The sequence below is a fragment of the Chrysemys picta genome, chromosome 8, assembly GCF_011386835.1.
Source record: "Chrysemys picta bellii isolate R12L10 chromosome 8, ASM1138683v2, whole genome shotgun sequence".
Classification (NCBI taxonomy): Eukaryota; Metazoa; Chordata; order Testudines; family Emydidae; genus Chrysemys; species Chrysemys picta.
The window spans coordinates 36,974,071-37,000,341 of NC_088798.1; the positions used below are offsets into that span (position 1 = coordinate 36,974,071).

Here is a 26,271-nt window from a genome sequence, read left to right on the forward strand (position 1 = left end):
CTTAATGGAGAAGTAGCAACATGCAACTGAAAAATAAATGTTTTTAATGACTAGGGAAAGTATATATTTCACCAAGAAAAATACATTTTAAAGTAAAACACAAGCTCCTGAAGCATCAAAATCCTCCACATTTTCTGCAGTGCTTGCTATAGCTATTGACATACTGTTGGTTTTCTATGTCCCAAGTTGCATGAATTATTACTGTCATTCAACATTTTATATTCCTAGTTCCATAGCCTACAGCAACACTTACTGTTAGCTGTTGCAGACTATATCAGACCTCTGGCAATGCCTGTTATTGATCAAGCACTGTTCAATGTTTGCCTGCTATGTAATGCAAGGATGTGCTAATTTTCTAAAACATAAAATCCACAAGTTACTGTGTTTCTGATTTCCAGTCCTTTTAGAGACATCAAGCTTTAAACCAGAGCTCGCAGAATGCCGAACCTGCACTTCCCCATCTGAAACAAAATTGATGGTTGAATTATGAGTTTTAGTTTCTATAAAATAAAATATATTGTGCACTACTGAATAAAATGAAAACTGGCTTTGCATCACGAATTAACATTATTCATAGGAAAGTTATTAGTAAATATACATTGGATGTGAACCAAACATGGTAGTGAAATGTGTCAGTCATGCTATCCAACTGTTTGTGGTAACCTTACAGTCAGATTTATTATTCTTTTTTTAAAAAATTACCCCGCTAAATAGAATAATATAGGGATTCTAGTATCAAGAAAAAGAGACAAAGGGATTTGTAGTTATAGGTTTCCAGGAAATGAAAATATATTGATTCTGATTTGGATTAAGTTCCTAGAAGATGGCAGGAACATGGGTTTGTCTGAGTGATAACAGAGGTGAGGTAAATCACAAAGCACCAGAGGAATGCGACTAGTAAATGCCTAAGGGCTCAGTCCTCCTGAAAGCACTTACTGCTGGCGTAGTGCTTCAGGGTCTGATCCAAAGAGAGACTACAGGATCAGGCCCTCGAGCACTATGCCCAGTAAATGATTGCTGGTTTTGGCCCTAATCTTGGAGGAATAGTTTCATCCTCTACTTCCCCTTTTTCTCCTTTCGTTGCTTCTCTTTTATTCTCTACCCCTCCTCTCGTTCTCTGTCTTCCTTCCAGCACTGTCTCCTTCTGCTTTCATTCCCCCACCCCATTCTCCCCTTAGCAGCAGCATCCTCAGCGGGCTTCAAAGACGCAGCAGCTCCTGCTGCTCAGCTGAGGGAAGCAGGACCTGTGGCGGCTTCTCTGCTGAAAACTGTTCCTGCTCATGCCGTTGCCAGGGTGGAAGGAAAGTAGAACGAAGCAAAGGGGAGAGTGTAAGGAGAAGAGACAAAGGGAAGAGATGGATGGAAAGGAGTTTTAATGTGGAAATATAGACACTCTAGACAAAAGCAGATTTTTTTTCTTGTGTCTCCACTTTCTAAAAATCCCCTGCAATAGCCACAGACAATGGAACTTGTTCTCAATATTTTTATCTTTAGTTTGCACTTCATTTTGTTATTGTACAACACTATTGTTCACCCCATTTAGTTTTGGAACCTCTTTTAGGCAGATTAATATTTTCTAAATGTAGGGGGCCAAATCCTCAGCTGGAGTCAATTAATTGGCATGCAGCCACTGATGCCAATGGAGCAATGTCGATTTGCACACGCTGAGGATCTGGCATGTTATATTTAAATGTGTCAAGTTTATTTATTTTGTTCAATAAGCCATTCTGGGCTAGACTGTGACCTGACAATATGCTCTGAGTAAGAGGTAGCAGCAGGTAGCTGTGCTGCCCCTACAACAGACCAGGGAAGGAATTGTGACTCAGAATAACGATTCAGGTAACGGTTCCCCACTTGCTCAAGTACCAGAATCAAATTGCTTCCCCTCTGTGCCAACTGAATTGCACAGGCTGGGGTGCTGAGGGTGGGTCGAGTGAAGGCTTCACTACTCCATGCCTTTGACTGCCCACTCTTCATCCGCTTGCGCAGCCTAAACAGTCTGCTGTCCCGCCCCCCATACTGTTAGCCATGGGGCATCTTTGCCCCCTGTAGGACAAATTATGACCCTGAGAAGAGTTCACTTACACACTCAAGAATGAGTTTTCATCAGCCAATGCATGTGCACTTTGGGTGTGTTGACCTGACTTGTGCATTAGCACATCCAGGTTGTGTTTATACTGGTGAATGCACACGTCCTGTTGTGCCCTATTGCTTACACATATCCTCCTATATGCATCCTATATGTCACAAGTACAATATACTGAGGATATGAAATGTATCTTAATGAGTCTGAGGCAATTTCATCACTAGTGAGAAGTATAGCTTGGAGTGTGCAGTGGCTGAATTACTATCTAGTAGAGAGGGTCCCAGTCCTGCACTCATTCAACACATGAGCAATTGCTGTTAATTGGAAAATTCTCTTAGAGTGGAGAAGTGACTCAAACTCTACAGCCAGATCTTCAGTGTGTTGTAAAAGGAAAAGTCTGTGGATCAACTTCTGCCCCCAGACTGACCAAAGATCAATGGGAGCTGTCTGTATGAAACTAAGGGAGAATTTGAACCAGTGAGTCTTCGTTTAATTAGAAAGGCAAACAGCAAACCACACAGTTTATGTCTGATTTGCAGTCCCTCCCGAAAAGGACTGACTTACACAGCTCCTGCTAGACCTGGAAAAGAGCAACTGTAGGCCCGATTATCTCCTGCACTGAGATTGTCTTGGCACAGGGGAAAAGTGTGTGCTGGCCATCAGGGAGCCAGTTATGATTTTCAAGCCACAGCTGCTTGTGGCCCCAGCTCTAATATACATTTGAACAGCCTAGGGGATGCTTTAATTTATACCAGCTGGTTATGAGTCCTAAGAGATCATATATCAGCTGAGAAAGGGTGGAGCACAGCTGCACTCCTCTCCCAACATGTCCGCTCTTTCTCTTTGCTGGCATGCTCCGATACCAGACTTGGGGAGGTGACTGGTTTAGGATCCAGTTTTACATCAGCTGAACCCCTGATCCACACCAGTGGAATTCTCAGCAGAGCAGCTGCAGCCAGATTCTGACCCTGTTGTGTTGTCTATGCCAGTGGTTTTCCACCTGTGGTCTGCAGACCCTGGGGGTCCACAGACAATGTCTAAGGAGTCCACAAAAGTTTGTCATTACCATAGAACAGTGGTTTTCAACCTGTGGTCTGCAGACCAAAATTTCCAAAGAGGTCTGCACCTCCATTTGAAATTTTTTAGGGATATGCAAATGAAAAAAGGTTGATAACCACTGGTGTAAGCAGTGTAACAGGACCAGAACACGTGGGGAATATGGTTTTTTATGTTTGGAAATAAACTTGGATTTCTATATGGCAATTCAGACAGCATTACGATGAGTTTGCCAGTAGTCACATATTCTGATAATTTATTGGTTTTAGAGTAAAATAAATGGTTAAAAACGTTATTTTTTTCTCATGACGTTTGCTTTGATCATCTCATGTCTCTGGAGTTATGTGTGGCATCCCAGGGGGGAAGATACTCGATGGTTTAAACATTTCTATGCCTATTAGTGAACCATGATTCACTGATTTACTTACAAAACCTCTGTTGTGGTTTGAACTGGGGAATTCTCTAGGGTTTGTGGACTATCAAGCCTTTTGGGCTCTAGTTCTTGAGACAATACAGAGCTTCAGACCTGACATCTTCAGAAAGTGTCAAGCAGCTATGAGCATGATTATTGTTACTTTGATCCTTGCTTTCCACTTCAGAGACAGAAAGCTATCACTCTCTCCTGAAGAGCTTTTAAGTGCTCCAGTGGTCTCTGTTAAGGGGATCTTCCTGTGGATGCTATTCTATCCCCAATTGCTCTAAAGTATATCACAAGGGCTAGATTAAAGTAAATGAATAAACTGCTACACAGTATCTCCCTCTAGCTTTCCCATCTCTCCTTACCCCTTTTCTCACTGTCTTCTCCTGCTTCCCTTCTCCCTCCTTCCCCATTGTTATTGGCATTGAGTCCCAAGCAGCTCTGTATTTCCTTGACACCTCCCATTGGAAGCATTGAATCATGTACCCTAACTGGGTGGGATGCAGTCTTTGTTACAATAATGAAGTTGCTAGTACTGTCATTATCCATTGTAACAGAGCACCACACCTCTTTAACTTGTTTGCCTATTCTTTAGAACTGATTGATGTACACTGCCACACCTTTGCATTGATAACATTCCTGGGAGCCACCAGATGATGCTATTACAGAGTGTTATAGATTCTGTTTATCTGAATGTATAAGCAGTTAGTTCTTGGGGGAATGCTTATCATCATTTCTGTTAAGATGTTAAGCGTATCACTAATAAAAATTCTGTTTTTGCCTATGTGTCTCTCTCTCTCTTAACTGGAATCACCTCTCTAGGGATAAAGCTGCTACCTGCAAAAAACAAACAAACAAATTACATGGCACCAAAATGTTACCTTGATGACTCGGTCATGACTTGTTGAGGGATAGGCTTGTCACCTGTCCCGCTTATCCTAGGATTGTCCCATTTTTTAGGTAGCTGTTCCCAGAAATCTCTAAGTTTCCCTGGACAATAAAAGCCCTGGGTTTTGTCAGTGACACCCCTACTGATGTCCGCACTGGCTCTCCCAGCCCCTGGTGGCTGTAGTGGGGGGAGCCATGGGGTGGAGGCATTTGTGCAGGGGGTGCTCTGGCTCTGGAATGTCTGGGAGACATGAAGATGAGGTGGCTTATGGATAGCAAGTGCGACAGTGGGAGCTTGGAGTCACCACCGTGGCAGCCACCACCAGGGGAGAGGGGGTGGATCCAGCCAGTGCTGCATCCTGCTCAGTGAGGTTGCTGCCGTGAGCAGCATGGGAAGCAGAAGCCTGTGGGGGCTGGTGCCCTCTCCTGGGAGTGGGATGAGGAGACAGTACCCTGGTTGGGGGGGGCAGGTAGATGTCCTAGTTTTTTGCCCTTCAGAGGTGACAACCCTATTGTGGGACAGAATTTACTCAACAGTGGAAATGTTTAGCTTCTGGGTCAGCTTAAGGAAGCGGGTTGAGGGCAAAGTCCATTGGTGTTAAAGTGGTCAGGCTAGTGTACCAAATCAGTTACAGCCTCTTAGGCGACCTTCTCTCAGCAAGGAATCAATTTCCTGCCTAAAAAAAAGATCTCAGGTAAGTTGACTTTTATGAAAGCAGTCTTGGCTTGTCTCCACAGCCCTGCAGTGAGGACTATGGAGGTGTGAATTGCAGAGTGAACTGAAGGGTGGTGCTGTAATTGCCCCATGTAGACCCTGCTAGCATGAAAAGGTGCCTAGTTCCCATTAACATACTCCCATTTCAAACAGGATTACAGTAATGCAAACTAGTTTTAGTTTTCACTAGCAGGGGACAGCTACATGGGACAGTTACAGCATAACATGTTAGTGGGTGCTGCAGTTCACACCCCTGTAGTCTGCACTGCCAGACTGTTTAGACAAACCTTCAACTACTTCTTGGGCTGTGGCATTCTGGAAGAAGGGGTGATTCTCTGCAGACTCTCTTGCATTCCCTTGACCTGAGAGCTATGACAACTGGATGTCACTGGTTCTCTGTTTGATGACCTCCTATTTCAGATATACCTTTGATGAAGCTTTCAACAGGGTGACCTTAAATTTTGTATAGCCCCATATGAAATAAGACAAGTGAGGCCACATCTAGTTCCCTTTTCAGGAACTGCTTGACTGTCTGATGTGAGTTGAATTAATTGACATGGGCAGTACAATACTCATCACTGACACCACTGGGGCACAACAAGTACTCTTTGGGCTGCAGGTGGCTTGTTCTGTTCCGTGAAGCAGATGCACTGCCTCTTCATATGCTTGCAAGACCTAGCAGCCTTTGTGTTCATGCCTGTCTTTCATGTGCAATATATAAAGGCTGCTGGAGTGTGCAAACCAGGCATCAAGCAAGGAAATGAAATCAAAATAAAAGTTAACAAGCTGGGAGTAGAGAAAGGCACTAGAGAAGCAAAGGAATGTAATCACTGCTGCAGCTTATTGTTGGCAGAGACTAATGGGACCACAAACTGGGAACGAGGGTGGTGTGTGTGGCATGAGGCCTCTGGAACACTGCAGCCCTTAGCAGCTGCATAGGTTGCACAGGCCTAATGTCTTGGCTTTGGATGAGCCAATCACAATATTACTGAGAGGGTTGATAGTCCCAAATCTCCAGTTATAAAGTAGGATGTAGTTTCTGTGTCTGTGCAGTTTACTCAAACTCTAGGCTGGTGGGTCATCAGATTAAATCTGATCGGTGTAATGCTCCAAAACCCTAATGTTGTGTCTTTTGGAAACTTCTGTGCTTTGGAAGCAAAGGACCTAATTCTGCTCTAGTTCTATTGACCTCAGTGGAGTTACTGATGATTCACACCAGTATCAGTGAGAATAAAATCAGGCCCACAGTACTTTTCAGTGAATTCTAACGTTCAATACAATGAAATTAAAATACACACTAGTACAGCAGACACTGGAGCCCAGCAAATATTTCTTATAATTTTATATATGTATTTATTTTTAATTCTATCATGGAAGATTAAAAATATCTGTGATCCGTCCATCTATCTGTAACTCAGTAATAAATTTTAATGAGCTATTAATTTTATTATGCATATAGATTATATAAAAGCAATCCAAACTGCTAAAAATATTGCTAAAAAATCTGTATATAGGAATCATTTTTAAAAGCCAATTTTTTTTCCCAGTTAGGTAAAAGAGAATTAGCCTGGGTCTGAGATCTTGTATACAAAATTTTAGCCTGAAGTAAATGTTTTGTAGCTCAGATTAAAAATCCTTGAAAATAGGTGGCTATGATGGAAACACTTAAAAGGCCCTTCAACTAAATATAGCATGAAGTATACTGCTGTCATTCCACACATGCATGTTAGTTGTAAAATAAAATGCTATAAATGCATCAGAGATTTGTTTGTCGGTGTTTGAGTATAGGCTATTCATGTGATACCATAACAAGCCATAAAAACAAAAATCAAAGGGCTTCTTTGAACACATGAACACGATCCTCAGATGTGTTGTTATCATTCAGGATCCTTCCTTTTTTTTAATGTGAACCATTATCCTACCCAGATTAAAATGGAAAAGAGAAATATTCCTTTGTCCTCATCCAACTGGTATTTGTTCTTCTCTTTGTTTCCATCTCCGTCTGTCCAACTCCTTCATTTCTCATCATAGCTGCCTTAGCTTCCTGTTATTTCTGCTTTCAATCAATTTGTGTTAAACTATCACTGTTGTAGATGACACTCTACTTTATTTCTCTGTTCCTACTGCTCAGGCAGAAGCAGACTCAGCGGTGCCATCCTAACTAATGAAGGTTATTTAAGAATGGCTCAAACCCTTTTAAAAACTAATGGCTCAATCCTTGCTCCGGGCAAACTCCCAGGACTGGTCATGATAATATATTGCTAACATAGAAATGCTATTGCTGTGCCTGTACTGTTGGCTGACGACGTCTTCACACTTGGTATTTGTTATTAAAATATTATTACTTAAATGAGCTTTTCTTTGGCCTCAGCATATGCTAAAAATGCAAGCGATACCTTGGATTCTGCCTTGTGTTTTGAACATCTATAGATCTCACTTCCTTTTGTAATCTACAGATTATTGCCCAAATTCAGACACTGATTTCACAACCTCACACTGCAGCTCATGCTTTTTTTCAACATCTCCACCTTTGGTTATTGCAATATCTTCTTTTATGGCCTTCCCAGAAAATTATTTATAGGTTCAAGCTTGTGAAAAAAGCGGCTTCTAAAATGTTAACGCTCACAAAGTGGACCTTGGTATGTTACTCGAGTCCTTAGAGAATTACGCTGGTTCCCTGTTAAACATAAAATTGATTTTAAAATTGCTTTGATGACTTGGAAAGCGATGCACAAATTGGGATCAGTGTGTTTATCAGAGCTACTGTCTTTGTGTGAGCTTAGTTGATGTTTGAGATGATCAGAAAACAGCCTCTTGGTTATTTCAAAAGACAAGTTAAAGATTGATGGAACACATGTTTTTAGTTCTTGTTCACCTGAAATCTGGAATTCACTCCCGCCAGGTTAGGAAATGCTGAGTCAATATATTCATTCAAATCTGATCTTAAATCTTGTCTTTTTAACTCAGGCTTATTTTTATTGATTGAGCTCTCCTTGCACTTTCTGGTTTTATGGTAAAGCTCTTTGGGTTGCTTTTTCACAAAGACACTTTATTAGCTTATTCTGTATTGAGCTTTGTTTAATCTTCAGCTTTTATAAAGTGGTAAGGTGTGGTATAGAAACATTAGTTTCCATCATTTATAGCTGCTGTTCTAAGGTGGCACAATGAAAGCAAAGATATTCTATAAACACTGTAAAATAAGAATCCAGAAACTGCAGGCTTTTGTAGAGATGTATTGATTTTAGTCAGCCATATCCCGCTGGCAGTTTGTATTAAAGCACTGGACACATATTGTACCTTTAAAAGCTCATTCCTCTAAATCACAATAACCTGTAAATTTCACGACTGTAAGTCTCAGATAGTTCAGTATAACTGACTGGTGTATACTGATGAACATCCATTTATAAAATCCAACAGAACATGTCAGAAAGTGGTCAGGTAACACATTTGCTTCATCTTCTGTGATGGTTTTGTAAACTATACAAATGTTGAAATTTAACAAGGAAATGGGGCTTACTCATGTAGCTAACAGCACTTGAGTTTGGGCGAATGTGCATGAACAGATATGATCATGCAAAACCCCAGTGCCTTATAGTATCAGCCTGAGAGGTATTTCTACCATAGATGAAGGAATTTTGCAAGCCCTTCCTCCATACCCAAATCAAAAGCAGGGTAGGGAGAAGGATTGTAAATACTTCTTTCTACAAATTCTCAAAGTCACTTCCTTGCTACTTACCCCTAAAGTCCAGGCTGACGTGTAGAGCCAAGAATTAAATAAAAATACAATTTACTAATCTCAATATTCTGTTTGTCTATTCTTGCCTTTCCTTTGTTTTTTTCAATTTCTCTAGTAACTTCTCTTTCTCATCTCCTATTTCACACTTTCATTTATCTCATTTTTTTTCTTTTGCCTCTTTTCTCTTCACCCTTTGTTATTTCCTGTTCTCTTCAACTGTGCTTCTCCCCTTCCTCTACCTCATTTTTCTTTCCTCAAGTCCCCTATCCCTTTCCCTAATGTTGCATCTCACTCTCTCTCTCCCTCCATGGCAAGGGAGGCAGGCGATGGTGTAATTTATTTCACCACTCTGTAATGTACCTGGAGCTGGGCAAATAACAAAAAATAGCGATTTGTCAAATATTTTATTTAAAAATGTCACAGGATGCTTGAGGCGCCTGATCCAAAGCCCTCTGAAAGCAGTGGGAGTCTTTCCATTGATTTCATGTACTTTGGATCAGGCCTCAAATGTATTACTCAAGTAATATATAAATGAATGATTCAGCTGGCTCTACAAGCTGGTGAAATGCTGGAAACAATATTTCTTTGAAGACATCTGCAAAATTAACGACATTATTTTATGAATATTATTTGTCTAGCTCTGTATCACATGGATCTATCGAGCTATCTAGTCACATGTGCAAACACACTCTATTGGCACCGAAATAGATCAATTCATCTATTTATTAGGGCGCATCTTTCTGTACATTTTGCGATGCAATAAGGTCTCAGATTTCTGCTTTTAAATCACAGTCCAGCAAAGTGCAAAGCTCCGCAGCTGTAGTGAGAACTCCCACAAAAATATTCACTCTAGCCATTCCCATTATATCACCTCTTTAATACGATGTAGTAATTTATATCTCAGACTTAATGCAAGAAGCCCAGTCCCAAGTACAATAATGTCTGGAGAACAACATTCAGAATCAGGAAATTACAAGCACACTGACAGGTTTTTAAGTGTTGTTTAAAGCCTAGAAGATTATGCTCTTTGTTACCCAATTCCTTTGTTTGGGAAGCGGCATGGTGCTAATAAATCTAAAGTTTATTTTGAAGATTAATATCCAGGACTGCAAAATACAGATGGAATTTATAAACCTTTGTGTTTTATAATTGTTTCTACACAGGACTGGAATGTTGAATCACACTGAAATCATTTTTTTTCCCTGTGAGGAGCATCTGAATTTTAAGTAGCTTAATTTCCTCTATCAGTGCCTGATATATAATCGCCAATGATCACTATTCTGGTTAGATTTGAAGGGACTGATTCTCCTCTCACTTACACCCGTGGAAATGAGAAGTAAAGGCACTTAAGTAAGTAGAATTATACCATTGTGAAACCAGCATAAATGAGACCAGAATCAGACCTGAGGTACCTAGTTCTCATTCAGCTGTCTACAAGGTATTTGGGGCCACTATTATTGTAAGTATTTCTTGATATTTCATTTAAGGAGGTAATAGTCTTGGTTTAAAAATCTTGCAACACCCAAATTTATCAGTATTCAAATCTGCTATGCAATGAAGATTTGCTTTTTATTGATTTACATTATTGCACAAAATACTTTGCTCGGAGCTGTCAGTCAGATAGTTTCATGAATCATTACCAAAACATTAGGGAGTTGCCTTTACAGTGTACAGCAATCCATTTTAATCCAAAAAAACAAAGCTTGCTGCAGTGTACATTTTTTCCCTATTCTGTTTCCATGGAATTTGGAAGAAATTATTAAACAATTATGTTGCCTGAATCCTGCTTGTGAGCCTGGTGCTAAATGGAGAAGGGGGAGTGGGTTATCAAAAAGAAATCAAGATAGAGGACAAATATGAATTCCTTGGCTCAACAAGCAAATGACACCTATCCTCCGCCACCCACATGTCAATCTGGTTGCTCAGATTTTTTCTATGGGTTGAATTGAAGGAGGGATGGGAGTGGATCAGGGAGACTTTTTGGCAGAATGGGCTTATGAATATTGAGCCAATGTAAGAGTATGGCTGTTTTTCTTTTTCAGATAATGTTCAGCTTGCATATAGCTTTTAATGCAGTTGGGAAAATAAATAACAGGACCACAACCAGAGGCATAAAAAGAAAGATGCTGATTTACTGATGCTTTGACTTGGTGCCTTCTCTTTTATACCTTTCAATTACTTTCAGCTCTTCCCCTTTAAACCAAGACAAATTGTTTTTTGTAAACACCACCAAATCCTTAGATTTGGAGTGTTAACATTTATTATTGAAAATAATTCATTGAGTCTCTCATCTATGTTACGTTAAAATGCTCTTTGATTACACAGGATGTTTTACACATATGCAAGAGAAATCCTGGGGCCAAATGCACTACGGGCCAGTTTGTGCTATTAGGACATAGACCTGTGTATGGGAAAGGGTCAGCCTCACTGCCCCTATAAGACATTGTTCCAAAGTTCCTGGGAACCAGAGGTGCTTTTCTCAGAGCACAATTGGCACTCTTTTCTATGTCTGGCCACCAGTGTGAATGGGAAGGTGTGAGTATGGCCACGCTGTCTCCTTGCCCCTTTTGGAGAGTATAGATCCCATGGGGGCACCAGCCTTGATCAAGGCCTGCAAGGCCATCCCTGTGCATTTCTTGTACCCTCCCCTGGGCACACCTACTCAGGGCCATCACAGACTGACCCTAGGAGATGATAATATTAAAATTCCATACCAAAAAGTATGTTAACTACATTATTCAGGTTGCAAAGCATAGTGCTCAGAGGTTACGAGACATGAGAATAAAAACTCTGCCCCACTTGTGCATATCCTTATGAGGTTGTCTTTAATCACATGATCATGTATTTAATCACGTAATTACATATTGTTATTGTCATGAAGGATGGGGTTTTGTTGGTTGAGCTGCATAGTCCACTGATCCTGTCCATCTCAACACCAAAATTCTACATATGCTCTCATACAAAGCTTCCACCTGTACCTGCATTCTATGTGGCACATCAGTACAGGTTCTTTGTATTTGACATACAATATATGCAGTATAGGACTGCACCATTTTATCTGGAGTCAAGATACTATATCGCTCTGGTTGGGGAAGCCAGAATCCCTACCACCCACCCACCCACAGACATAAACTGGAAAGAGTGGGATTATGAAGTGCAAACTCAAGGGAATTTAATTAAGAAAACAAAAGAATAAATTCTATTTTAGAATTTATCATAGTGTTTTCCATTCTGTCATACAGATACTATATCCTAGTCCTATATATGTAGTTCATACTGCTAGTGTGATTAAATAACTAGCCCCTTCAAATTACTGGCCTGCTGCAATGTGTATATGTGTTTGTGTGTATTTCAATCTCTTGTGAAACAGAAGCGCTTAATTTTAAAATGTTAACTTGTCATAATAAATAAATGCCTTTTCTGCTTGAGAAAAATCTTCACTCATTTCATATAATTTGTCAATCATGATATCTAAATTTGGAGAACATAAATTGTTTAATAAATGTGATTTTCAGTCAGTTCTACATTTAAGTAGAATCTTCTTAATGCTGACAGTGAAAGGAAAACAATTAGGGTCATAGTTCAAACTAATGCCATGTTAAAAACAGGAATAATTATTACTGTAATGTGTTTTCCAGTGGGCAGTAGCTCATTTTCATGAGGAGATCTAGTAGTTCTTACTCAGGCAAAACTCCCATTGAAATGAATGAGAGTTTTGCTTGAGTAAAGACTACAGGATTAGGCATTTGATGACATTTGTGGCCACAAGGGCAGTATTTGGTGTTTTCATTTTATACAGAGAGGAAATAAATGGCTGCATTACTTATCACCCCCAAAAGATGTCCAGGAGAAACAATAGCAAATAAGAAAGACTAGTATATGACTTGGTTTTCTATGTGACCTCGTGATGAAATATTTAATACTGTAAATAACATATATTCTCTCTTTGGTTCTGATCATTGTTAGTTAGGGTATTTAACATTAGACTTAAACACACTTATATTCCAATACAAGTGATCATTTACATTAAATCATTGAATAATATTTTATAAAGCAGCAGGGCCCTGAGTCTAATCAGACTGGCCCCAATCCTGGAGTCCTTCTTCAGGCAAGTCTGCCATTAGTTTTGCACCAGTGTAACACCACTGTCTTAAGTGAAGTTACTCTTAATTTACACTGGTTACCTGAAATCAAGATCAAGCCTCTAAAAGTTTTTCTTTCCTCTTACTTTTTTTCCACCCTCAATGTAACTCCCACTTGGAATTTGCCAGCTCCTGGCACTTTGGATTGAGCAGTTAGGATGTCCTACCCTTTGGATTACAACAATAATAGTTACCAGAGCCCTTGGACACCATTTCCCAGCATGCTTGGGTGGGGACAGAATGGACTAGAAACTCCTGCTGAGACCAATTGGGAGGCTTCTGCATGGGTTGATATGATCAAAGAGTTTGCTGGACCAATTGTGAGCCAGGGCTACTCGGCCCCCTCAGTGCAAGGGAAGACGCTGACTCAGAGGCACTAGGGTTTTGTTTCAGTTTTGGCTGCTTGAGTTTGGGAGCTGAGAGGGAAGCAGAGTGGCTCAGAGACCCTTCACCACAAAGGGAGTCTTTGAACTGCTGTGAGAGCTAGTGCAGGGGCCAGGCGGTTCCAGCCCTGCAGAAACCAGCCTCCAGAGTGGCAGAGAGCTGTTTCAGTGCTGGGTACTAAAAGCCAGCTTAGACCCCTCACAGAACTCCAGACCACAGATCCAGGAGAGAGCCCTGTCCCACCAACTGGCGAAGGCAGAGTAAAGGATGCCCTTTTTTAAAGTCAGCCAATGTTCACAGCACTGCAGCACTTATCTCCAACTCATCCTCACTGTGTCATCTGCTGGGAAGGTGCCAGGGAAGGAGCTGGGGGTTGGGAAGAGTTGAGAGTGATGGAGGTGGGAAATTTGTTCATTTGTTTATATTCTAGTACTCATTATTTATTCCTAACTCTTTCCTTTCTCAGATCCTATTTTTCTGCTCTGAATAAAGTCCATGATTTGTTATACTGTTATATTTTGGGTGTCCTAAATCTTTGCAAGGGTTATGTTCATGCATTGTATTTTATACACCTTGCCAGCAGTAGTAGCATTATTCATTTCCCCAAGGGATAGCACCCCATGTCTAAGGAACAGTAAGGAGTCACCTTGGTTAGAGGCATGAGGTGTCACTAAAAAGAGCCTAGGACCCAACCCATGTTAGGAGAGGGGAGAAGCCACTCCAGGTTGCAAGCATCAGAGACGAGGCATGAACCAAAGCATGTATTTAACGTCTTTCCTGTAAGTCTGAGGGAACAGATACAGAATGGCAAATATCAATGCAACTCCTTGTTTGTTCACCGAGGCACTTGGTGAAGATGCTAGAGCCAGAAGCACAGGATTTGCCAGGAGAAGGGGTGATAGAGAATTTGCCGATGGAGACAGGGATTTTTACTCTAAAATTTGTGTTTTACCTGGCGAGACTCCTCGAATGCTGACAATGATTCGGGCCAAATTAGATTTGTGGACCTTGATGGTGCAAGGCAAGAGAAGATGCAATTTGGTATGATATAGAGCTACATTTTTATAATTATTTTCACCCCCTGTATCACCACTATAGTTGTAGCGGCTTGGCCAAAACCCTCCATACGAGAGATTGAAGAGGATGCTGTCCCATGTAATGATATCCAAATAAGCACAATCATCAAGCATATACAGTCTCTTCACCTATCAGATCACTCTACGCATGCTGGGCCAGATTCTCAGCTCACTTACATCATTGTTAATCCAGAGGAGTGCCACTCAAGTCAGTGGAGTTACTCCTGAGTTCCGGCAGCACACCTGAGATCAGAACCTGGCTTGATAAATATATCTAGTACAATAATAACATTCATAAGATACGTTTAATCTATTCTAACTAACAATATTTTTCAAAGGTAAAAATCCTTGTTTCAGCTGCTTGACTGCCTGCCTGCTCTTTCTATGCTGCTTTGCTTCGGTTGCTGCCACTCTCTCTTTGGCCAAATCTAGTATTTAAGGACTGTATGCTCCTTTCCTTAGCGTGTGCAAGGAGAGAGATGACGTAAACATGTTAATGGTTTCGCTTGGACATTCTGCCATATGCTCCCTTTGGTGGAGCCATAGCATGCCCTCCTGTGGTAAAATCTGAAGGAGAGGCAGGGCCTGGGAGAGGAAACCCTTGCACTGGCTATGGGACCTCCCTCTGGAAAAAGGCTGCCCCCAGCCCTGGTGAATCCCCAGAGGTCCATGGGAGGCCAGTCTATCTGTGTGGAGGTCCTATAGTTCCACACTGGCTTTGACTCCTGGCAGCACTCCGCAGCCCAGCATGGCCTCATTAGGATTCCCCCTTGATGTGGCTGCCAGGAGTGTGTGAAAAAGACTCTACAGGCCCAGTCTGCATTGTCGTCCCTGGGGATCTCCATGGGAGCAGAGTGGGGATGATGCAGCTTGGCTAGGGTGACCAGATGTCCCGATTTTATAGGGACAGTCCCGATATTTGGGGTGTTTTTTATATGGGCTCCTCTTACCCCCCACCCCGTCCCGATTTTTCACACTTGCTATCTGTCACACTAAGCCTGGCCCCAGTACCAGTCTCCAGCACCTCTACAGAGTAGAGCACAGAGCTAAAGAATCTAGTGAAGAAAGGCTGGTGTTGCAGAGACAGCCTCCCACTTCCACAGACACGCTGTATAGGAGGAGGGAATTCTACTTCCCCTCCATATGTGGATCTCAGGAATGATCCCACTGGAATGGGATCTGTAGCTGCTCAGAAATGCCAAGAAATATGTGGGGCCAAAGACACACACAGAGGCCAAGGAATCTGTGGGAGAAGCAGGTTCAAGTATGATGGATCTCTAGGGCTTTGTGCTGCTCTCGTGGACTCCCTGGCTCTGTGTTTTTTCTGGCCACCTTCCTCTTCCCAGATGGCACAGCTACCTCCGCACCATGCTGCCATTTTACTCTGCCTTAGCAGCTTGCTCTTATGAGCCCCCTCCGATGGGGTTCATGGAGCGCATGGGTAAGGCAATGTGTTGCCCAATGCAGTGTCTTGTTTATTCCAATCCTGAGCCAGGATTTTATCTTTGCCATGAAAATATACAGCTATTACATCATGGGCACCTCTGTTCTTACAGATTTTATTTTCAGTGGTTACAACACTGGTCTGTGAAGGTGGATGTTGATGTCAAAGTCTGTAAGGTAGGGATAATCCTGCCAACAAAATGTATGGACCCTCTTTCCCTGTCTGCCCCAGGTAGAGGGCAATTTTTTTCTAACGGTCTTTCCCCACAGTTGAGTTGCCCACAGTGCTCCACTGTGATTAACTGCAGTGCTTGGTATTTGTTAATAATTTAGTTTCAGTTATTCTGACAATTCTGAACAGTTACCCCATTTTTTCCAGCTGTTTTTTGATGCCAGCCATGCAGCTATTCATAGTATATACCATCAAAGGAAACCTTTGTTCCTGCCCCAGTGGAGAGCAAGGTAGCCTGAATCTTTGTTTGTGTTTTACCTGGCGAGACTCCTCGAATGCTGACAATAATTTGGGCCAAATTAGATTTGTGGACCTTGATGGTGCAAGGCAATAATGGCATCAGTTCTATTGAGTAAGAAATAAACGTACACTGACTAAACAAATCACTCTTCTCATTCTTGTGCACAGCCTTGGGCATTTCAAAAGATTTCCAAAAGAGCCACAATAGCTCATGTCAAGGTCTGAGCCCTGTAGAACCAGAAACATAATTAGTTCCAAAAGTAGATGGTCCCTTCAGTAGCTATAAAGAAGTGCTGCCATTATTCACCCTCTCAGGATCTCTATCTGCCTTTCAGCTTCCCCTAATACCTGATGTGAAAGCCACAACAGCAGGAAAATGTTGTGGGGATGAAGGTGCCTTATGAACCCTTCTGCACCAAGCAGACCATGTAAACTGCCCTGCAAAATCCCGCTTTCATACTATGAGTTCACCCCCCAGCTTAGATTCAACATGAAGGTTTAAAGGGTCTATGCCTGCCCCCTTCCTTACCCCTACTGCAGGGGGTGTGTTAAGGACAGCTTGGAGATGAAGATGGGGTGAGAGGCGCCAATGCTTTGGCTATTTAGCAGCATCATAATAGGCCACAGAGGAGCAATGCTGGAGCTGCTAAGTTGTACCAGGAAGTAAGCAGGCTCCTGGCCTAAGCCTGAATTAGGCACAAAGGTGGCTTTTCTAGTGCAGGAAAATGACTAAGGGAGAATCCAGCCCCCTGTGGATAGTAACTGCACACATACTGCAGTTACTATAATGTCATTCAAACAGATATGCCATTGTTGCTATTTCTTTTGCTGCTGCAATTTACGGTTTTATTAAGATATTGTCCAGAAAATGGATATACCTGGAAAATAGCATTATATCAATATTGGAAACTGGTGATATCCCCAAGGAACCCCAGGGGCCTGCTGCTTATTCCTGTGTCATGGGATGAACTGTTAGAAACCCAAATAAGCTAGAGCTAAAGAATTTGCAATGGCTGTATGTGGCAATGATAGCAGCAGCAGTCCTAGTGACAGTCCAGATGCAGAGGGCCAAATTCTCTGCTGGCACAGCTGTTGCCGCTGGCATAAATTGGCATCTCTCCAGCTTGTGGCAATTTTCACCAGCACAGAATCTGGCCCAGTGTCCTCAGAGCAGCAACCCTGAGCTGAGCTCTCATATAAAGTTGAGGAAATAAAAGAAGAAATTCTTGAAAGGAGGTAGAAGAAGAATTTGTTCCTACTCTTCTACTGGAAAACTTCCTCTCATTCTACAGTAGAGGTGTTATTTCCAAGTTGGCACATAGCAGATACCTATTTACAATGGGCATTATTCTGCCACCCTTAGACAGGTGGCATAATACCTTACTCTGCAAATAGTCCCACGGAAATCATTACTATTCTCCTGCAGCACCTTCTTCCCTCTGAAGAGTTCTCTACCTGGGTTCAGGTAGCACCTGAAAAGTTAGTGCCTCCATGCATGACACCTGCAGTGAGATTTTCAGTGATGTAATCTCTACAACGGTTGGACAATGGAGAGAAGAATGGAGAAGGAAGAAGGGAAGGTAGCCCTTTGATGCTCAGTATTATCTGTGTCCCCCGACTAGCAAAAAGAGAGTAATCCAGTGGCTACACTGACCATAGTACCTGTGCATAAAGAGTGCCAAGACTGGTTCCAGGCTTATCACAGCTCACACATTTCTTTCAAATGTAGGCTCAATGTGCCACTGTTACTATACTATGAATAGTATCTTAATCTGGGTATAATCCCATTAATTTCTGAATGAGGCCCTGTATTTTTTTTCCTGTTTTCTTTGTGGGGGTGGAACGTGCTATATGAGAATGGTTCTGGCTTCTTCAAGCACTGAGCCCATTGTGAAGAAGGCATATCAGTGCAAGATTACTACTCTGTCTCCACAAGAAATGTGAGTCGTTCTTGCCCCCAAAATCCAACAGATATAATAACAAATACCTTATACATCACACAATTTTTATGCCTCTGCTAGATCAGCTGCTGAACATACCACAAGGTGGTTGCTTCACTTAATACAAATGGTGAGGGGTGTACAAAGGAGTCCATTAATAAAAAAAAGGGACAGATCCTCACCCGATGTAAATTGGCATAGCTCCATTGGCGCCAGTAGAACTATGCCAATTTACACCAGCTCAGGATCTGCCTCAAAGTTTTCTGAATGATTAATAACCATATTAATAACCGCTGCTCTCTTTTTATCACTTTGTTACCTCTTTTGCTGTTTGGCACTGAGAATGCTTCTGGGGCAATACTTTGATCTAAACTCAAGCACTCATTTCGGGGAAATTAATACTTTGCACTTTAGCAACACTTAACAGGTCTGATTCCCACTGGAAGATGACAACTAACTTTCTTCCATGTAAGTACAATAAAATTGCTCACTGTAATATATTCCCCATTCCTACCCTGTTGTGTTGTTGCGCTATTAGCTGGTGGCAAGCAGAACCTCCACTCATTTCATGTTGGCACATTGTTGTGCATGTCCTTGACTTATTCAACCCCTTAGTTTATAGCTGACCAGAAGTTGATTCCTCTGGCTTTCTTGGGCTTGCTTTCGACATTTAGGGCCAGATCATCAGCTGGTGTCAATTGGCATAGCTGCATTGACTGAAGAACTGGCCCCAAGTAAAGTACTCTTAAAATATCTCCTATCCACTTTCTCCCCCATTATTATTTTTTTGAATTCTCCATTGTCTATGATTAAACTTTCCATAGACATACAAGCCTGGTAAGCATTTTTTTAATTTTAAACAAAAAAAATAAGCTCTTTCTCTCTCCTGCTGGAATTTCCCAAGATCAACCAGGTTCAGTATTTTCATAAAATGTATTTGGATGGAGTAAGCTGTGTTTAAATTATCATTTAGTGATGTGAAGATTTAATTTCATGGTGGAATTAAGGTTGACATTTCCTTTTTATTTACACAACACCAAAGGTTAATAAGGTTACCATAAACTTAATCTTTGGTAGCTCAACAACAGAGTATTTCAGGATTACTGCAAAGCTGGATTTTAACTCTTTTAATCCCATTATTGTTGATAACCTTATCAACACAGGACTCCACAATAGAGTATGTAGAGACACCCTAGAACTGTACATTTCATTTATGCTTGCCGAAGGAAGAGCTAGACAGTTGCTTGGTTGGTGTCTGCAGCGAGTTTCACAGTTTGTGGTGAGGCTGCAATTTTGCTTTTAAATTCTTTATCAGAGATCTTTGCCAAGAAAAACATTGATCCATGGCATACATTGGTGGGGCAATGCAAGGTTGCGCTAATTCCCTCCTCCCTTGGGGCAACTGCTCCAAGAATCAGACCACTAGTCTGGCAAGTTAAAATACAGAAACTTACTGCTAATTGCGGTGTTTACAATTCCCAACCTGTTTGCAGGCACCAACAGTCTCACTGCATCCTCTTGAGTGCACCAAGAGATACTTGCTGGCAGTAGTTTGCCAAGGTTCCAGTCTGGCTACATTAATTACTGTTAATTTTTGTGTATTGGGTAGAAGCTTTAGTTAGCTATTTTAAGGATTTAAATGATCCTTCTATGACATTAAAGACATAGCATCCTTAGTTATATGCTGTCACAAATCTCTATAATATACTTTGTTTGGAAACACAAACTGTAGGACGTTTATTTGTGAGCTGCCAAATATAATAAGGATAGATTTCATAAAATTCACACAAGAAAATGAAGGGCTATGTCTTGCCATTGAAATAAAATAAATCACCTAACAAGATGGTAATGCTCATTTTTAGCACTTTTCACTGAACACTTGATTAGACAAAAAGAATAAACAAAACTTCTTGCAATGTATCATTATATCAACCTGTTCAGGCTTTATATAATACATCTTTGTTTTACAATACGGCTTTGAAAAAATGGCATTTATTCAGAAAATACATAAAAGATTGTATGACACCAAACAACTATGCTCCAGACCTTCAGTGGAGATGCCCCAGTTTACATCAGTGAGGGATTTGGTCCTATATTTCTAACGGCTATGCATCAACCTGCTTAAGTGAATGTATTTCAGGACATCACTTTAAGCCCCACTTCATCAGAATGTTTCAACATGCTCTTAACTTTAAGCATGCACTTAAGTCTCATTGAAGTCAATTGGACTTAAGCACTTGCCTAAGTTAAGCATGTGTTTAAGTGTTTTGCTGAGTAGGGATGAATTACTGATTTAGGGCCCCCCAAAAAACCATCATATTTGTATATTTTATTAGACTGTCACAATTTATAATGTCACATTTTGGGTATTTTCTGCTTTTTCTATTTCTGCAGAGCTGGTACCATGACACCAAAATTGGGCCATATAGACTGACAGTTTTTAAGCAGAATTATTCTCTGAAATCACAATGTTGGCATCTTCCTTGACAATCTTAAAAAGATGCATAGGATTAGGATTTGCATGGATGTGGAATCTGAAATACCCTGTCACCCTAAGCTTGTTCTTTCCAGCCAGAGGGGAAGTTCATTCATGGGGTAGTGTGGAGAAGTTTCTTGTTCTGGACCTATTCTGTGTATAAACAGAGGCTACCAAATTCCAGATATGTTAGTGTTCCCTTTCATAAGAAATAAATTACCTTAAAACAAAAAGGAAAAAAAGTCATAGAGATTGCTGGAGCTGTATTCAAATTCGATTTAAAATAAGGAAAATGCATTTTGTAGGCTAGGCTAATTCCCAATGGATGTTTGTTCACTTTACAACACTACCATACAATTTGGCTCCATATGCTATAAATGGCAGACTCTGTTTATGTGAAATTGCCAGAACTGACACAGCAGAGTTTCTTTAAATCAAGATTTCAGGTTGTTTGGCAGAATGGAGTGAGAAGCTGGCATGGTGCATACCTATACTATGCCTTGTTCCCCCAGAGTTCGTTGTCAGTCTCCCATTCTTATGAGAAAGTCAATTAATCATATTCATTTTAAAATAAGGGGAGGGGACTCACAGGAATCTGTTTTGTTTTTTCCTTAACCCCTTTTTACTCTTCATTTAGCAACAATCATATTGGAAAAAATAAGCTATGTTGTTTTCTCTATAGGACCCAAAACTTATGCACAGACGCTTGCAGCAGGACTTCAGGAATACAACTATAGTCTCTGAGTCACTGACCAGTAGCTTCAGGTGATATGCAATTAAAGCAGTGGGAAGTATCCAAGATGAATCACAAACAATACTGGCATTGTGTCCTTTCATCTGCGAACATTTCCTTTATCTTCATGTGACAATTTTGTTTGCATATGACATATTATACTGGGCTTGATTCTAAACTCAGATATGCATCAGCACATAACCCCTTTCTTAAATACCCACTAGTGAGCCTATTTCCATAAAATCTATAATGACTTTTCCAAGGTACACCTTGATGCACATCTCTATGTCTGAGATTAAAATCCAATTTTTAAATATGGGGTCATAAAGTCAGGATCATAATTCAGATCATCTTTTAGGTGCCTATATGTGTTATTTGGTATGTTTTATAAACACCCAAGCACCCTGCAGCTCTCAAAAGTCAGGCTACTTTTAGATGCCTAGATATGAATTTAGGAGCTGAACTTCAGGCCCCAGTTTATTAAAATCTTGACCTAAATGACTAATATCAGATCAAATCTGACACCTTTTCTGTCATGTAGAGACTCCTCCCTCTACTCATGGGAGTCCTAAAAATACCTACTGATTTACTTGCCCTTCAACATTTCCTTAGCATGACCATGAACCTCCAGCTCCGGAGGGCTGCACCTTTGGAGCACATTCTTAACTGGCTCTATAGGTTACTGTGAAGCAAAGTGTACAGTTCAGAAGAAAATATTATGGGAGGAAATTTAAGTGTATGAAAATTTGAGGGGTACAGGAAAGGTGGATGCAAAGAAACTCCAAGAAGGTAATGGACTGAAAACAGCAGAACACAAACTGACAGTAAAGCCAAATTATTCTCTCACATCACATACAGTGGAGAAAAAATCCAGAATTAATCCATTTTCACCAATGGAGCTAGTTTGGATTTACTCTGATGTGAGAGCAGATTTTGTCTCTAAAATAAGAAAACACAAAAAAGCATTAAAAGCAGTTCCTTTACGCAAAGGATAATGAATGTGTGGAACTAACTATCAAAGCCAATAAAGACTACATCTCTGAACATATTCCAAAAGGAATTGGACCAACACTCTAGAGGAAAGAAATACTAAAGGATACAAATCCTAGCTAAAGTAAATAGGTAGAAGGAAGGATGGATGGATTCATACAGGTCATATGTCCTAAATTACTGCTATAATGCTCCTGCCCCATGCCTTTGTCTAAGCATACTAGGTTTGATTTCTCACTTTTTGTATTATATATGGTTATATTCTAAAGAGATTTGGCCAATTTCCATGCAATTTATAATATAACACATGGAGGATCCTGATTCTTCTTATTTACATAAGATTTATATTGTCCATACTGGATTGGGCAAGAAAAAAGCTTTAGAGTATATGGACAAGTCCCACTGAAGGAAAAAGAAAATAGCACAAAAGTGCCTTTTAGGTTGAACTGGTTTTTAGGATTATTTTTGAATGCCAAATTTACGACAAACTTCTCATAGGTGAGTGACTATTCGTTGCCACACCAGTGTGCATGTTAAAGCTGCAGCTGATTGCATTCATTTCAGTGTCCATGACGGAGACTTATGCAGCCACTAAAACACTGGACTTGGCTTTATTACATCAGCAATCTTTATCATAGGTAAAAATTAAATGTTACTGATCAAAGTCTCCAGTGTATTAGACAATAGATTTTGGTGAACATCAGACTGTTTATGTCCTCTTATTCCATGATCCTTCTTGAACACATTTTTTTTTTTTTTGGCAAATGCAATGAAAATTTCACCGCCTATTTAGGTTCAGCAGGTCACTTATTGAGTACTAGTATTTTTTTCCTGAAAACCCATATTTATTTGGTTGGATTCCCCCTTCAGAATATCAGTGTCCTAATAGGTAGCATGTATTGATGTTCTTCATCATAGATCCGTCTTTTGAGCACTGTAGCTGATTTTCCTTGGCATGTTAAGCTTTATAGTGTGTCCCTTTTCCCCATTGCCTGAATATTTGCCATAGTTCTAAGAATAGAAGATATGGATACAGGTACAGGTAGGGTTCCCTAACATAGCTATGTATGAACTCAATCATTTCCAGTGTTCAGTATGTAGATAGATGTTGTCTCACATTATTGATGCATAATGCATTGGGTTGGATGGGAGTTTTGCCTGCATTCCTTTTATGGTTGAAAGGATGCATCCAGGCCTTTATTTGAAATCTGTGCACATTTCTGTCAAACCACATGGGGAATGAATGTTTTGCACTCTAGTTTCTTGTTAAATGGTATGCAGCCATTGCAGCTACATTGACATGTCAAGGATCTATGGGAGTAAAAAGCACATATAATTTTTTTAAATAAATTATAATAGAAATCCAATGCTTTTGCTCTAATTTTTCAATGCCTTTTAAAGTCTCTAGGCCAGATCCTAGCCTGGTATAAATGGCATAGCTCCTTTGACTTCAGGAGAGCTGCACGGATTTACACTAACAGATAGTCTGGCCACTTATTTAAAAATAAAAATTCCTAGAGGATGGAATATGGTTCTAACCTCTTGGCCCCTCACTGCTGTTGCTGTAGTACATTGATACTTGCAAGTTAAGTTCTATTTGGTCAGCTACAAGTTTGATACTGAATTGTGTAATACAAAGCCAGCCGTCAATATTTTAGAAAGCCATTCCTCACACTTCTGAGCAGCAAACGGCCCATCACTAAGAAGGCCAAGCCTTGTCAGCATGAGCTGCTGACTTCTATGAAAGAAAATTCTGACCTAATCGCTAGCTCTGGAATTAATCTCAGAAGAGAGCTTTTAATAGGAAAAAAGCAAAGCTATTATGCTGAGCCAATATTTATGTTTTGCAATAAATAAATATGTGAAATATCCTAAATATAATTAAATGTGGTAATAGTTAAAGTCCAAAAGCTCAAGCAATTTTTTTTGTTTATTTTTTACAGGTCTCCTTGAAAGTAGCAATTTAATCTTCATGTCTATCTAAACATTTAGCCACTCATGCTGCTCACTTTACTCATGCTTATAGTCTTCTTGATTCAATGTGTGTTTAACGGAAATATAAAGGAAGCAGGATCGAATTTGATCTGGAATAGCCCGGGAGGCAAAAAAACAAAGTTTTGTTTGTGGCCTTTGCCCATACTCTTTGTGATGCACAAAGGAGACCTGAATGTTGTTTTTCTCTTGTGTCAACCTTAGAAATACCAGGGTTTGTATATCCAGGTTTTACAGAGGAACTGTATGAATGACTGAAGACCTAGTGTTTTATGACATCACGAGAGACAAGAAATTGAAACATGAGCAGTTGAGAGGGAAAATGATTTTTAGTCAATCTATGTAAAAAAACTTTTGTTTTTCATTTGTTTTATTAATCCCTATTTAACTTAGATTTTGACAAATGTGGGAGAAAAGCTCTTGTTCTTAATGATTAAAAAAATCTCTGCTTCTTCAATTGATGTCTGACAAAGCTCTCACTACATTTCCCTAGTATTTCCCCAAGTCCTCTAGGAAAAATAGGGAATTTAATGCTCCTGACATTTCTAAAGCAAAATACAAATTGATAATAGGCCTTTTGTATACATCACAAAAGAGGGGAGAAAAGGCACATGCACATTTTTTTTCCTTTGCAGGTCACCTTTAACTACTATAGCAGGGAGACAAAACAGTTATCTCAATAAAATGGCAGCTGCTGAACTGTATAATTATAGATTTTAAGGAAAGGTTGTTCTACATCATGGCTGAAGAGGTCATGTGCTTAGAACAACCATATGAATTACCTTTTAAAGTATAACTATTAAAATTTTTGTTTCCAAAGAGTGTAATGTATTAATGAATCAAGTCTCATGGCTCATATCTGTTGCCATTTGTCTTTTCAAAAAAATCTATAATGAATAATGACAGTGGTGCACTTTTAAAATATGAATTTTCCATCAACCAGTAACTTCTTGGTAAGATAATGTGAATCCTAACAAAGACATTGCCATTTGATAATGTGATATGAGTCATATGAGATCTACATTTGCTATGTAAATGTTCATATAAGATGCAACGAGATGCTTCTTTTTGGTTACAGACTGTACAATTAAATAATGTTCAGTTCTAGTTCAGGATATTACTGTATCTCCCATTAAAGAAGACCAATCCCACAGCAATCATTTTGCCATTGATTTTCAGTTATTTAAAAGACTGGTTTGAACTCCAGAGATTAATGAATTTTGTGGTATTTTCCTATCTTATCAAGAGAACTGTTAATATTACAAACAAAGGTTATGAATCAGCATTTTTAATATTTAAGGAAATTCAGCTAGAGTATTTCAGCATTGATTTCATACCTAATGTTTAATCATTTGAAAGGGATATACATTACATATAAATTCAAATAAACTAATACAGAACAATATTATGGTGACAACTGACTTTGAAACAGATAAGAGATTAAGGTGGACACGAGTTTCTACAGTGCATCTGAAATATATTCACTTCGAGAGAGTTACTTGGAAACTTTAAAAAGACAGTAATGGCCCTACTTCTTTCTAATGGCACAAAATATCAGAGAAATACCAGGGTCATTTCAATTTCATAGAATCATATCACAGAACTTAGAGATGGGAAAGACCTCCAAAATTCAATCTCCCTGACAATGCAGGATGATTGTTCCCTGCAGTACCTTTTCTAGTAGTTTGGCCAATCTAGTTTTAAATTTCCCAAGTCAAGAGGCT

General features: G+C 40.1%; 1 long non-coding RNA gene across 1 annotated transcript in view; it reads right to left on the reverse strand.

Annotated features, from left to right (window-relative positions):
* Nucleotides 1–23: 23 nt before the first annotated feature.
* The window catches only part of LOC101931593 (uncharacterized), a 39,111-nt gene continuing 12,863 nt past the window's right edge, over nt 24–26,271 (reverse strand). Inside the window, exon 4 of the long non-coding RNA XR_256336.4 lies at nt 24–461. This is a non-coding gene — a long non-coding RNA (uncharacterized LOC101931593). The remainder of the gene's footprint in view (nt 462–26,271) is intronic.